Source organism: Schistocerca nitens, chromosome 5 (assembly GCF_023898315.1).
Source record: "Schistocerca nitens isolate TAMUIC-IGC-003100 chromosome 5, iqSchNite1.1, whole genome shotgun sequence".
NCBI lineage: Eukaryota > Metazoa > Arthropoda > Insecta > Orthoptera > Acrididae > Schistocerca > Schistocerca nitens.
Window position 1 is genome coordinate 388,299,999 of NC_064618.1, and position 13,777 is coordinate 388,313,775.

Below are 13,777 nucleotides of genomic sequence, written 5' to 3' on the forward strand. Positions count from 1 at the left end.
TCTGTATTAGCTGTCTACGGCGTTTATCATGCAGTATATCTGTCCTTTCCACTGTGGTGCCAGGAATTCAAGTGGCTTCCCGGGTTTTTATTTACAACATGAAACAGAAGAAGTGGAAAATTATTAGTATAACTTACAACCTATTGGGTACATTTGTTAAGGATCGGGACTGGTCTGGAGTTCAGGGTCTTCCTATAGTGCACATTCATTTTCTTTGCCCATCGAGAGACAGGCTTATAATTCATTTTAGCAGTGTTCTGGAGTGCCGGTATTAATGGCTTTAAGGTCTGAGTAATCTAACAATCTACTTCTCACTCATCTTAACTTCAACTCAAGAAAATTGCTTAATTTACGTATGAAAATGTAGTCACAGAAGTGTGCAAATGTCTTTCCTCCAGTATGTACGATCGAAGTCATGGCGGTTAGCAGTTTAAAATTTGGATTGTTTCGTCACCCACACGTCAGCCACTCACAGCGGCTGCACAGTGTTGCGTGAGCTCCAATACTCAGTATCCGTTCGCGCTCAGGCTGTAACAGAGCAGCCGGTCGTCGATCGCTCTTTTTTTTTGTGAACTTCGTATCACGCGAGTGCATCGATACAAACACCTCGCGCGCGTTTTCCGTCGGAGGAGCCGGACACTGAAGCTGCCTCCATACTTCCCTGTCAACTGCCTCCCATGAGGCTCACAGGTAAGTGACGACGAATGATTTAGCTGTCGCTGTACTTAGAACAACACTGAACTTTGCGTTGCACCTGTTGTCGTAGCCTTGACTTATTTTTACACTTGCAGTACAGCACTACCACTAATACACACTGAACAGTTATTTTTATTATGCACGTCGCACTTTAGTGTGCATCTTCACACAGCATTCGTGCTCAGTTCCTTCGCCGATAGCGTTCATTTACAAAACAATCAATTTTGCAGATTTCGTCCATTGGTACAGAAAGACTTATATTCTACTATTTACAAAAGATCACTTACGAGCTAATATTTACAATTAATGGTCACTCCTTTTGTTAAGTCCAGTGAACAACTGCTTTATGAATGGACTCTTTATATCTCAAGGTTTACTTTCGCTAGTGAACCTAAAAATATTCTTTCAAACTTTCTTTTAAGGGCTCATCTCCTCATTATGAAAATTACAGATCGCGCAACACTCGTTGCATTTATTCTTTAGTGCACCCAAGATCATTTTCTACTGCCACGTAGCATATCTACTACTTAACGAATACGCATTTAACGCTGAACCCTTTCTTTTGTGCTTTCCTTTGTGCTTGCCAAAATTTTTATATTTGAGGGCGGACTGGATAGCAATAAGTCTCACTCTTCGCTTCATACACTCAGCAATCGTTCTCTGTAAAAAAAAAAAAAGTGTCTACTATTTTTTGCATGTCCATAAAAAACATTACGAAGGCTAGCGAAGTTCATCACGCTACTTGTCTCATTTCTCATAAGCACTGCTTTGCCTCCAAGCACACGTGCCTTTTACAAGTCGATCCCTGGTCTGGGTTAATGAACCAGGATCAAAAGGAACGGGCACAAGGAAAGTGGATTTCATAAGAGGAGTGTCTTAGGAGACATTTTTGCAATAAAATCTGCATGTAAATAAAATTATCATAATAAACATAGGCACATATATAAATTTCAACCTCTTTCATTACAGTATGCTTTGCTACTTCTACATCCTACCCTCGTTATAGTCAGTATTAAGTTTAAATATCACTGCATTGCTTGTTCTTTAGATTAGCCTTCAATTAGGGTACTGAATGGTCGCTAGATTACACTACAAAACGTCTGAAGATCTTTACTTGGACTTATTTATGATACAGGAGGCTCGCTGTGTGGTTTTTTAGTACCTTGATTCTACTGAAATCAATTCGTCAGCTAACATTACTCATATACTCTTTAGATTGGGCTCAGATCACAAGGAAATAGTTTACTTTCATAGCAATTAATGGCCCCGTGGAGTACTTACGTTACATTATTGATGCTTCATGGTTTGCCTCTATTTGTACTGCATTTCACCTAACTTAGTTTACTACAGCGTATTGTCTCCTTGCGTGAACACATGTGGGTTACCACTTGTTTTCTCATTTAACAGTACGCTTTAACTGAACTTTAAGCTAAGATATTTCCTCCACTCTTGTTCACTGTCTGGACGTTTTGAATATGTATTTTTTTTTCTTTAGCAGGTAATTTGGGCTTTTACAACAGAACTTCAGGTACTTACATTACTAAAAATAAATCTATAAATCTACTTGTACCTTGAGAGAAGTGCTTATTTACGCATCCTCCTCCATTTCTTACCTTTACATATTTATATAGCTCCGTGCAATCACCTCGCAAGCACTTTTTTTGTGTATACTAACTTAAAGTTAAATTGAAATTCTTGGTGCATCCTCAATTTCCTGCTACAGCTTGTTGAAGAAATATCAGTTCAATGTCCATCACTATAAACAATTTTTCCATACTTAACATTTAATACTTAAAGTTTACATGTAGTAGCCGTTACCATGTAGTCAGTGCGCTGTTCAACACAATACTTATCATTAACAGTTCACACAAGGAAATTTCCAGTACGCAAGAGGTAAGAAAGCAAAGCTGATTCTATCTACAGTTGAGGCTGTGTCTGTAAACGAACTCTCTGTTTCAATGGACCAATCGCTCCCGATATGGAGAAACCCTGAATCAGCAATGATAAAACTTTTGAAACAGAAGACACCTGTCTGAAGAGACATCACATTGATGTTTGCTCCTGTATCAAGAATGGCTGTGACAGGAATGTTGGCAATAGAAATCTTAATCGAAGCCTGGACCTGTTCATCATAAATGTCATTAATGTCTTGAGCTTCTTTGTCAAGTGCAAGGTCATCTCGTAAATCGGTCTCATGGTCGTACCGAATCGCATTAACATACTCAGAATCAGAGGATTCGTTAGTGCCCCCACTCAAAATCCGCAGGATGTTTAGTCTGTTTGACATTCATGGCCTTAAGTGTTTGTTCCGCTTCATATTGGTGCTGGTTATGTAGTACAAATGCCGGTGTAAAGGGGTAAAATCCACTGGGTGCATTCACTTGTGAATAGAATACTTGAGACGGCTGCTGTCGCCCGATCTTTTGGTTGCCGGCAGAACCATTTCCTTGTGAAGGAAAGTTCGCATTTGGTGCCGTTTGAAAATTGTTCCGCGGTCCTCTATCCTGTGAAAAGTTGTTCTGATGCTGTGCTGGGTGGCCTCCGCCTTGCCCATGCCACTTTCTATTTTTCGATCTATAACTTTGATTGTACACTGGCCCATTTGAAAAATTACCAATCGTTTGTGGAGAATTTCCATACTGTTCAGGCGCAGAATTAAAGGGTGGGTTTCCGTACTGATGTTGTACCTGGTGGTTGTAAATTGGGTGGTATCTCTGCTGATTACTGTAATTGGTTTTCTGCTTCCGTTTAAAGTTATTGCCGTTTGTGTTTTCATAACGGCTGGCAGGTTGGTACCCGCGATCGCAGTAGCGCACTCTCTCCTTCGGCGCATTGTTGTCCGCGTGCGATGCATTCTGCTGGCTGCCAGGGAAGAATTTGCCGCTGCCAACCTTGGAGCGCACATCCTCGCTAATTAAATCTAAGGAATCCAGCATAGAAAGGAATGCATCCGTGTCTTCTTCGGACACATTTACTAGTTTCTCTCCAATAGACACAGGGAGTTTGCTTTTGAGAATCATAAGTACGTCCTTGGAAGAAATCGGAGAATCCCAGAATTTAATTTTTGCTAGATACTTCTCGAAGTATCGCCGGAGACTTCTATGCTTCTCATTGAAAATTTCCGCACCATACACCTCCTTCCTTAATCATTGCTGTACCCCTTTACTCCAAAATTTTGCCAAGAAGATTTTCTCAAACTCTTCATAATTTCTTCACGTGTCTACCATCCATTCCCCATAATGCTGCATCTCCGGAAATAAAGCCAGTGACGGACTGAATACGCTGTCTGTCCGTCCAGCTCCTGAGAAATATGCCGGAAAAATTCTTTAGGAACACGATGGGGTGTATTTCTCGCTTCTGCGCATGAAAAACAGGAAAAGTGCGATGCTTAATCACACTTTCCTCTTTCATTAAACTCACAATTGTGGGCGGATCATTTATTTTCCCCACTCGAGGCTCAACAGAACCGTTGTTTTGCATGTAATCAGGCGGTGAACCATAAGGAGTTGACTGACATTCGTCACCGTCTGTAAAGTTGTTCCCTATAGTTTGCGTATGCGTATGCGGATTTTATACCCAGTTTCTCAGCATTCTGACCTCGTTCACTACTTGCTGCTTCCACTCAGGAAGATCCCGTGTAAGTGTCCTCCGAATCTGTCCCAATTCAGAAACCACTGTGTCACCCGACTTACCAGGAGCAGCTAAGATTTCATATGTTACATCCTTGTCAGTCTCCCTAAGCTCCCCCTGATCTTCTTTTCGAAAAAATATCTTTACCCTTTATCCATTCACCGTAGTGTTCCGACAATGCCTCCGCGTGTGCTTTCACTGTGCTCTGAACCTGTTCTTCGATATTGATTGAGTCTATCTGCCTCGATAGATCCTCTACTACACCTTCAATGTCAGATACTGTATTTTTAACTGCATTTATTTCTTTGGTAGCTGCCTGAATTTTTGTGTTTAATGTTCCAGATATTTCAGCTATTTCACTTTTCACCTGTTTCTGCATTTTCTGAATTTGATCACTGATCTTAGTTTGCACCTCACCCAAATGGGTATTTAATTCAGCCGTAATTTCTTTATGTAGATCTGCTTTGATTGTGCATAGCTGTGTTTTTGCTGATTCGCTTACAGCATCTAATCGGGCGTTAACAGTCTCATTTTGTTTCAGCATTTCCATTAACGCACCGAGGTCATTTGTAGCTGCAACGGGAAGAATTTGGACTTTAGGGTCACTTTCCCCAGGTACAGACAGTTAGTTCAGTTTCCACACGGGAACCTACCGTTCGCGATCTTAAAGGGTATGGAATACTGTTAACGTCTTCACTCCCGTCTCCTGTTGTCACCTGTCTCTGTTTACTATCTGCCATTTTCGTCAGTAAACCACGTGTTACGCAAGGCTTTCGTCGTTTGTCAGTGACGTGGTGTGTCCGCTAAGAGCACCGCTCTCGCGTGAGCAACAAATGAAATTCTATCTGGCGAGAAGACAAGATGGAACCTAAACGTTTCAGACAAATGAATAAAGATGCTCTTCACTGCAAATTGCGCAAAATATACTCCATGTTGAAAATGTAGTATAGCTATACTAACAAAGGAGAGAAATAATTTCTAATATCAGACTACGAAGAATTTTACGTTCAAAAAGCAGATTTTCTATAGCGGCAAGGAGATAGAAAGGATGTGGATCGACTTGGAAAAGCAACGTTGCTACTGAACCACTACACTGCGTATGCAAAATTCTGACTTACTTTTTGATTGCTTGGTTACCGCTATGTTGTCTCAGCAAATTCGCGTCTCCTTTCTTTTCCTTTCTCTCGGTAATTAAACAGCCTTATGAACCAGCATATTTTCCGTCTTTCTCTCAGAGAGATGATGTGTACATGAAACGACAGAACATTTATTAACACAAGCACATAGAAAATTTTCCAAGTATCTGAACTAATTTTTGGTCAGGTCCCTTTTCGGGCGCCAAGTGTGATGTTACAAAATAGAAGTGATGTTGTTATTCAATGGAAAGTTGGAAATTGAGATTTCGCTTACTGTTTTATCAATCACAATTGGCGTAAGAATCATGGATTCACCATTGTCATAAAATATTGCATTATGAGATGTGAATAGTTTTTACTTGCAGTTTCGCGTGGCCTGAGGCAGTCACAACTTGCGTGCTATTGATTAAGAAATTGCGTTATCGTCTTTCTAATTACTTCATGATCGTAGATACGATCATACCCGGTTGTGAAGTTATTGTTATGACAAAACAATTTCCTAAGGGACCAGAAAGTTCTTAAGGGCGCAAAAACAACTGTAACATCACACAAAAGGGAAATTCAATATTAAAGCTGATGCAAGATGACGATAAAACAGTTTTCTTTTTATAAATGTAACACGCACATTGGACTGCTGATCTTGGTGTCTGTAATCTTAGCAAAATGCATAATTAAAATGAAAATAATACTGAGGAGATGATAGGAATGAGCACTGCTAAATGATTCAGTATTCCCAGAACAAATATTTATTATAACTAAAACATATATCGAACCTTAACCTTAGTACTACAATGACGGTAGATTTTTATGTCCGTATCATGTCCATTGAGCGCTCTTTTATATAGCCATTGTCCTTTTCAGTCACCCGTGCGTCGTCACGATAAGTTATAACAGTTCTTCTTACACTTCACTCAAACCTAGACGGAACACGTTTTTATTTATTTGGTAAAAAAATTAGATCAGACCGCTACAAATCTGAGTCCGTCTTACTTAAAAAAAAAAAAAAAAAAAAAAAAAAAACACTACAAGTCTTTAGCTCTCAAGGCTTCATTCGTTCTCCAGCGAACAAAATAGTGAAGGATCGCATATCTATCCGTATTTTTCTGTTTATATTGTCACCCAAAGACGACGAATTACATTTAGAAAATTCCACCGTCGCTATGAGACGCCTTAATATACATTAATCATGATTTATAAACAAGTATTTGCCTTCTGGCTGAAAGTATTAACTACTCGTATTTGCTGTTTTAATGAAGTCAAAAATAGCGAATATCGCAAGGTCCTTTAGACGTATTGTTCAAAAAGTTAGAGACGGTGTATTTTACGCTGCCTATCATACTGAAAGGGGTAGGTGAATTGACGACAAAACAAGACGAGTTATCGTAAAAAACAAGATATGTTTGTGAGCAAACAAGACTAGTTATCTAAAAAAGCAGATTTCCGTGATGTTCGAGTTGGTGAAAAAAGAGACGTATTTGCACGCAGTTAACAAAATGTTTTCTGAATAACGAAATGTTATTACGTCAGGGATTACCGAACTTTCGGACAAATAAGATTCTTTGACAAAGGAATTAGCCAATGAAATAGCGTCGTTAAAATTAGTACATGACAGATTACTGGGAAAGGTACAGAAATCATATAATGCGGATCTATGACATAAAGAAGATAACCTCGCTGCGGAACAAGGCAAAATAAGAGAATTTTCAAGGCAAAGTTCTCTATTCACATACGTATGAAATTGATCACTGTGTCTAACATTACAGCTACGCTAGACTCCATAGATTTCATACACAAAGACGCAAAGCATATTTGCAGAATGTGAGAAACAATAATATTTATTATAATAATAATTATAATTATAATGTAGAATGACGCCATGTCAGCCACAACAGTCAGCAGAATATGCTGGGAGAGGGGTGCAGCAATAACAACAATATCAACAAAAAAGACAAGTTAACAATGGCAATTTTGAATGCTGGAGACTTTACTAAAACCTTTTGTTTGGCCATTCTAGTGCTGTTCTGCTCATCGGATGCCAGAGATGCGCTTGCCTATGAAATAACTGCCGTGATTAATTCACAACCACGTTGTAACAACGAAGGACGCGGCACACGGATCATTCCTCAGTCAAAGTAGCAAACAGACTCCCGCTTTTTGTTTTAACTATTTGAGTGAACTTAGAAGTATTGTTAATTTTGTCTTTAGCATAGTCAGGAGTGACCTGTAGTATTAAACGTTTTATGTGGGAACCTATATATAACTGGTTTCTGCAATTTTCTTCTGAATATTCAGTAGGGGATTGAAATCTTCTACAGCCTCGCTGAGCACAGTATTATAGCCTGACTGTGTCAGGAAATTATAATAGCTATCTTTATCATAGGGATCAGAAATGACGTTATAACAGATATAGTCCAGCCAGTGACAGAAACTCTCTATAGAATACAACACAAACCAGAACTGGCTTTGTCTGAATAATGACAGGAATGTGCTAGGTGATGGAAATCTACTGACTACTTCTCAGCAGGAAAAGTAATTGCAACCGCGTTGAGCCGGAAATGCGTGGTCGAGAAATGGGATCGAGGCAAAAATCAATGGATCTAGCTGATCAAGTATGACAAAAAATGCGAGATGAGGAAAGAGCCGCAATGGGCATTAAATAAGAGGGCATTCTCTCTAAAATTATTCTAGACAAGGGTTGCAGCTATTGTGATCTTTGCTGATCTGTATAACAGGATATGCGAAAATATGGAAATGTCGACCTCGTCATTGAGCAATTGCAGGAATTTGGGAGCAATTGGCACAAGATCATTGAAAATGAAATGTTTGAAGGCTCAAACACAGGTAAAAATAGAAATGTAGCAACACTTGGTACGTTACTAATTATTAATTCTTTGGTTGCGGTTTGTACTTTCAGAATCAATTTCTTGCGTGAGAGAGACGCCATTATTGACCTTTCCACGGGGAAATGCAAGTTAGAAATTAATGGAGACGAGGATGTAATAGAACTTACTTAAACGAATGTTGGCCTTGGTATATCTACGTATATAAGCATTGAATACATGAACATGGAGAATAGTAACGTAAATGAGCAGCACCCTGAAGGCGTTACTGCTCTCAAATTATATAGAGGGCAAATAATAAACGTATCATAGTACATATACTTGGACGAAGAACAACGTGCAGACTTAGCAGACTTTTATTTAATTGTCAGGTATTTCGAAGAAAAATCGAGTTTAATAATATCATGCCACTCGAATCATTTTGTAACCCGTTCTATCCCATTTTCTGGGCCAAAGCTTCGGGCCACAAGGATATTAAGAAATATTTCCTTATTTCACTAGTGACTGCTATGTGGGCTAATGAATAATTATGCATATACAAGGAGCGTCAGTCAGTAATGCAATCAGTAGTGCAACAGATTTTTTTCTCGGCCATTTCTCTTTGGAAAAACGAGGAACTTCTTGTGGGACATCTTGGAATAATCCCACTTCAGCTCCTATAATTTCATGAAAATCCGGTAGGCGGTGGCGCCTTACGTAGCCTCCAGAATTGCTTTCGTAGAAGAGGTGCGATCCAAGCAGGACGCTGTTTCGGGGGAAAACCAGAGCATCGCAGATACGTGCTTGAAGAATTTCTATGGAGACCTCGGAGTGAACAAAAGCACGGCGAGTCGTTGGTCGAGGAGTATGTCATCATCAAAACAAGATAGCGCCAAACTGCCTGATCCTCCGAGTGACGGCCTGTAACACACAGATGTGACTCCTGCTATGGTGGAACGTGCGGATCGTGTCATTCGAGGTGATCGACGGAAAACAATCAAACACCTCGCTGCGCAACTGGACGTTTCTGTTGGTAGTGCTGACACACTCGTCCACCATTTGGAGTACTCATGTGTGTGAGCTCACCGCATAACGGAAGACCATAAAGAGCAACGGAGAACCATCACTGGTGTAGCTTCCGTGTTACGAGGCTAATCGTGAGAAGCTTTTCTCCAATATTGTCACAGACAATGAAACATGGGTTCATCTCTTCGAACCTGAAACAATACGCCAGTTCATGGAGTGGCGCCACATCACCTCTCCTCTGAAGAAAAAGTTCAGAGTCTCACTCTCAGTCGTGAGAGATATGACGACGGCCTTTGCGACTCTGAAAGGGTTGTTCTGTTTGATGTTCTTCCTCATGGGTCGACGATCTACTCTGATGTGTATTGTGCCACCAACATGAAATTGTAGAAATGACCTCTGCGTGTTCGTTGCCCAAAATTGTAAACGAACTTCTTCTTCTTCATGACGAAGCAAGACCTCTCAGGCAAGGCCTCTCTCAACTCTGCTGAGAGGACCTCACAAAACTTCATTGGACTCTCCTCCTTCAACCATCCTACGGCTGGATCTCGCACCTTCCGACTTCCATTTCTTTGTCCCAATGAAGGACGCATTGCGCGGGAAACAGTACTTCGTTGATGGGGAGGTTATTGATGAAACAATACGTCGGCCCCGATGTCGACCAGTAGACGGGCACCATGCGGACATACAGGCCTTCTCAGTAAGGTGGCGTAAGACCGTCGCATTGAACGAAGATTATGTTGAAAACAGGGTTTTGTCGTCGAAGGAGCTGGAAAAAGCGTGGTGTATTGATATCCTGAATAAAACCAATCTGCTTTTAGAAAAAAAAATGTGTTTCACTACTTCCTGAACGCCCCTCGTATACACATAGTTACTAATACTTAATGTTTGATAAGCATGCCTTTAATAGATTATAAGTGAAAATGAACTATATATACATATTATTTCTAGATAAATGTACTTCATATGTTTGTATTGGCTTCAAATAATTAATCTCAAATTTTCAATCCAAGAATTGAGAGTTACCTAATCCCATCGATATTGGAAGTCTGCTGAGTGGGTATGAATCAGAAATTTAAATATAAAGTTACGAAAATAAATATCGGCAAGAAGAGAATAATAGAACACGATGAACAGGTCGACAATTCAAATCTGTTGGTTAGAATAATTATAGGATAAGCATATAAGCACAGTTGCAAGTTAGCCTTTTGAATTATAGTTACTGCATTAGAAGGTAGTGTCATGGATGATGAGTGATAAAGTTAGTCTTCTATGGTGAAAGGACTATCTGTTTTGTGTAGATACTCAAATTTATGTCTGGATGTAAGAAAGTTTAAGTGAAATTTCAGCAACAGGAACTGTAACTGTTAATAATCCTACAAGATTAACTACTAAATCAACTAATGAATGATGAAAAATTCTAAGCTTAGAGAGATGTTTCAGGCTAAGTTTCAAATTTGAATTCAGTGTTGATCTGATGGTTTCCAGTCTGTTTGTCTAGGTGATTTGTAGATTTGTAGGCCTCTGTTTGTTTCAATGAGCTTGATTCAAGTGGAATCAGTATGAAAAAATACGAAAAAGGAACAAACGCGCTTTCAACTGTCCATGCCAGCGCCAATGTGCTAAATTAGCAGGCAAGGGCGTCCCCTGGTCAACGTGAAGCAGAGGTACTAGTAGAATTTAACAGATTTTAATTTGATATTTCCTGGCAGATTAAAACTGTGTGCCCGACCGAGACTCGAACTCGGGACCTTTGCCTTTCGAGGGCAAAGGTCCCGAGTTCGAGTCTCGGTCGGGCACACAGTTTTAATCTGCCAGGAAGTTTCATATCAGCGCACACTCCGCTGCAGAGTGAAAATCTCATTCTGGAGATTTTAATTTCATGGTTTTCTTGCGAAACAAGTTAATTTTGAACAAAAGGAGGACTATAACTAGTAGTGACCCATGGTCGAGCGGTGCCGGCACAGTAGCTCAGCGTTCTCTGTCAGAGGCCTGGCTGCTCTCTGTAACACAGGGAAGTGAACGAAGTGTTCAGCAATGCCCTTGGAGTCTATCATGTGAATGCCCAACCAGACCAGGATACTGAGAACAATCACGAACAAAGTTAAGGGTAAAAAGGGTGAGAGTGTTACACTACTAATCAGAACGTCTTTATTCACTTTTGAATAAAAACATCAACAACGGGGTCTGAAGACGATGGGAATAAAAGGTCACCCTCATTACGGCAATGGCCTTTGCAAAGAGCGTGGAGGAGCGGACAGAGGTTCAGGACATTACCTTGCCCTTGTAACCTCCCCACAGAAATATAATAATAATGTAAATTGAACATGCGTAAACTCCCCACAAAAATAACAATAAAATTAATTTGTTAATATTGTAACCTCAGAACAAAATTGGCTCCCATTTAAAATCTGTCTGCAGAAATGCATTCACATTTAATGTTCCCACAAAATTCTTTTCTCATTTAATATTAAGTTCGAAACAGAAAAATTCCTAAACACCAAAATAATTAAAAAAAATTAGTAAACCTGGTAAATTTTATGAGGACAGCAGCGCTGCTCTTCGGCCCTGTATTCTGAATAAAAAAGCAAATATTCTTACCTCAATAAAAACTGCTAATATATCTGCTCTTATGTAGAAACTTTTTTGACACAGCTTCGTGCAATGCTGGCGTATATTTTTTTCTGATTCTTGGAAGGAATGATCAAGCATTGGAAATATTCTTTAAATTGAAATGAATGCTTTTCTTTAAAAAATAACGCACACGCTATGCCCGAACTCGTACGGGACTTGGTAGATTAATCTGCCACGAGTAATGAGTATGATGGGCAAACATCTATTAGGCGCACTACGAATGTAGTGGTGTGGACATGTTGGGAATGTGGATCTCACGGGGAGCGTGCAAGGGATAAGTCCCTGCAGACGCACTATCCTCTGTGCCCTCGGTGGCTCAGATGGATAGAGCGTCTGCCATGTAACCAGGAGATCCCGGGTTCGAGTCCCGGTCGGGGCACACATTTTCAACATGTCCCCAGTGAAGTATATCAACGCCTGTTTGCAGCTAGGGTGTCTATTTAATTATCATTTCATTTCTAGCAAAGCTGCATGGTCATCCACGGTATGTGTTCTTTCGAGAACAGATACTACCGTCATATATAGTTAAAATATGGCTTCCCGGCCATTGACCTTCTTGTGTGAACGCACACGCTATGCCCGAACTCGTACGGGACTTGGTAGATTAATCTGCCACGAGTAATGAGTATGATGGGCAAACATCTATTAGGGGCACTATGAATGTAGTGGTGTGGACATGTTGGGAATGTGGATCTCACGGGGAGCGTGCAAGGGATAAGTCCCTGCAGACGCACTATCCTCCTGTGCCCTCGGTGGCTCAGATGGATAGAGCGCCTGCCATGTAAGCAGGAGATCCCGGGTTCGAGTCCCGGTCGGGGCACACATTTTCAACATGTGGCTCTGAGCACTATGGGACTCAACTGCTGAGGTCATAAGTCCCCTAGAACTTTAAACTACTTAAACCTAACTAAACTAAGGGCAACACACACATCCATGCCCAAGGCAGGATTCGAACCTGCGATCGTAACGGTCGCGCGGTTCCAGACTGTAGCGCCAGAAGCACTCGGCCACCAGCGGCCGGCTTTTCAACATGTCCCCAGTGAAGTATATCAACGCCTGTTTGCAGCTAGGGTGTCTATTTAATTATCATTTCATAATTCACTTAGTTATAGTAATCATTGGCACTCATTGGCCAGTTACAAAACATATAGCAAGTATTGAATAGTACAAAACATTTTTCATCATTCAAGTGACATACGACATATTTAAAATAATTATTGGCACTCATTGGCCAGTTACAAAGTATTCTTATATTTTTTATAAAACCTTATTCAGTATTATTCAGAAGTTATCATTCAAAAGGAGAGTCAATTATTGGCATAGCATTTATAGAGTAGAACAAAATATTATTTACAGAAATTATGGACATAGTATTTATGCATTATTACAAAGCATCATTCAGTATTACTCAGAACTGATCGCTCCAGTGACATAGGACATATTGAAAATGTAACATACTGTAACTATTATTCAAGGTCTGTGGTTAGAAAACATTATTCAGTATTACTCAGAATTCTCTTAAACTGGTAGTATTATTTGGGACTGGTAATACATTATTATTATTTTTTTGTGCTAGCAATTCATTGCGTTGATATCGATAATTAATTACTGGGGCATAACAATATTTGCTTTTGAGTTATTGCTGCAAATGAAGATGTGTAGCGTCATTCGTCATGAGTCAGTTGTAGCAAGGTTATGAAACAAGTAGAGTATATGTGATCACATTTATGAATGACACAGCTTTAATGACCAACTGCTTATAGCACATTATTTCATGAATAATTTCTCCTGCAAAAAATACAAAATGGGTTATTAAACTGAAAGAAGAAATGCATATTA

General features: G+C 39.9%; 1 protein-coding gene and 1 non-coding gene across 2 annotated transcripts in view; both read left to right on the plus strand.

The window, feature by feature from the left end:
- LOC126260488 (nucleosome assembly protein 1-like 4) overlaps positions 1–13,777 on the plus strand; it is a 157,314-nt gene that overhangs the window by 101,545 nt on the left and 41,992 nt on the right. The gene's annotated exons all lie outside the window — the stretch shown is intronic.
- On the plus strand, positions 12,684–12,758 carry Trnat-ugu (transfer RNA threonine (anticodon UGU)). The gene has a single exon. It is a non-coding gene; the product is annotated as a tRNA-Thr (tRNA).